Source organism: Pezoporus wallicus, unplaced genomic scaffold, assembly GCF_028554395.1.
Source record: "Pezoporus wallicus isolate ANWC-B61680 ecotype Strahan unplaced genomic scaffold, APGP_CSIRO_Pwel_v1 contig_8013, whole genome shotgun sequence".
NCBI lineage: Eukaryota > Metazoa > Chordata > Aves > Psittaciformes > Psittacidae > Pezoporus > Pezoporus wallicus.
The window spans coordinates 158,801-160,836 of NW_026636761.1; positions in this window are offsets into that span (position 1 = coordinate 158,801).

Sequence of the window (2,036 nt, forward strand, 5' to 3'; positions counted from 1 at the left end):
GCTGGATTCATGGCTTTCGGTTGGACCAGTTCTGCATCTTCTGTGGCTGAAGTCCCAGCTAATGGTGGGGTGAGTTGTGGCTTGGGAGTGACAATCTAGGTACCTCTTGAAGCCATTTATAATCAAAGGTTGATTCCCTTGGCTTTCCCATATCCCTTCCCTTCTCTTACTCTCATGTTGGGGAGGTTTTAAATGAGCATCACTATGAAATACTCCTCCTGCACACAGGGGGGAAGCCCATGCACACAAATTACTCCATGTGGTCAGGTCCAAGGTGCTGCTGTGCCTGTTGCAGCAGCAGGGGAAGGCACAAGTTCAAGCTAGAAGACGCTGTCCACAGTGGAGTTGATCTCAATAGATCAACAAGCTCTTCAAGGTTCTAAGGCTCAGCATGTGATGGAGGCAGTGATTATAGGAGGTCAGTGATTATTGCTTAAAGCCTGAAATCTAGACAGGCTTTTCTAAGGTAAGAAATCCCATTTCCATGTAGCTGTGAGCCGGTGACCTACCAGCTCATTCCTAAAGAGACACTCAGTTGCTTCGCCAGTCAGAACCTTTTAATCTCTGTGGTTTTAAGAGACTAGAGGAAGCAAATGAGCTTATTTTGCTTTGAGTTTGTTGTTAGCTCATCTGTTGTGAGCTAAAGCGATGGCAGTGTTTGATGTGCTTTCACTTGCCCTGCAGGCTTTGAAGAGGTTTGAAGGTGGCTGGAGCAAAGTGGTCTTAAAGTAGGAGAGGGGTTTGATTATCTTCCAGCACCTGCAGGGCCGGTGAGGGAGGTGGTGCTGCAGGGCTAAGCCTGCTGGCGTTCAGGTGGGGTTACCTGTAACCTAGGACAGATTTCTGCCACAGAGGAGCTCCCAGTGTGAATGTGGAGGTTTGAAGGTGAAGAACAGAGCAGAGGAGGTGGCAAACTGGTGCCAGGCTATGGGGAGTGGAAGTAAAGCTGGAATCCAGGACACATAAGCAACTTCAGTGTTGCTTAGGGCACTAGAGTGAGAGTTTAAGGCTGGCCCTTGGTGCCAGATGACAAAGAGCAGTGGATGCTGTTGGTTACAGCTGTGTTTTAGAGCTGTAGCTTCCCTTCAGACAGCAGCAGTTCAGCCTTGAGTTGTACCTTTACTGCCCCACAGCCACAGAGGGGCATGGAACAGCCTTTGGCCAAGGGCGGCTCACCCTGAACTGCAATGAGCAGCACGAGAGTGTAAGCTTGTTGTAGGGAGCCAGTTAGGAGTAGGCACAGATGTGCTCTTTGCTAATGGAGAGGGAAGGGAGTGCTGGTGCCAGGAGCAGCATTCCCACTGGCTGTTCTGAGGGAAGAGACACCGTTTCCTCTATCATTGAGCTGAAGCTGGTTTTAACTGTTCCTCCTCTTCAGCAACCCAACGAGATGAGTAACAGGGAAAGGGGGATGTCACTGGCCTAAGGGAAAGGCACAGACACTGGAAGCTGGAAGGGGAACAGGCAGGGGTAGAGCTCTAAAAGGGCAGAGCTGTGGCAGCTGTAATCAGGGCAATTGTAAAACTAACAAAGTTGTACAAGCTAAGTGTAAATTGTAAATGGAATGTAAATATAAATGTAAATGTAAATGAAACTTCCTTCCATCTGAGCTTACCTGGGAAGCCTGAACACCACTGCTGCACTGCAGGGCACTTCAACAGCTGCTTTTCCCAGGAGTTCTTTCCAAGCTGGGTGCTAGGGACAAGGCTTTGGGATGTTTGAGCTGGTTTCCATAGCACCACCAAAGCCTGTTCGACCTAGAAGAGCATTTCCAGTCTCGCAGCACATAAAGCCGTGCCGCTGCTCTGGTTCTGCTTCAGGTTAAGGAGGAGCGTCGAACAACGGAGCTGTGTCATCTGGGAAGGGAACTACAAGGCATGAGCAACGCTGAGGCACGTGGGGAGAGTTCCAGCTGGGACAGGAAGGACGAGCAGCTCCCAAGGCTGGGGTAGCGGAAGGGCACTGCTCCCACCCTTGCATCCCTTGCTTGGAGAGCAGGGCCAGGCCTGAGCCCGCAGCAGACACTGAGGCAGGAG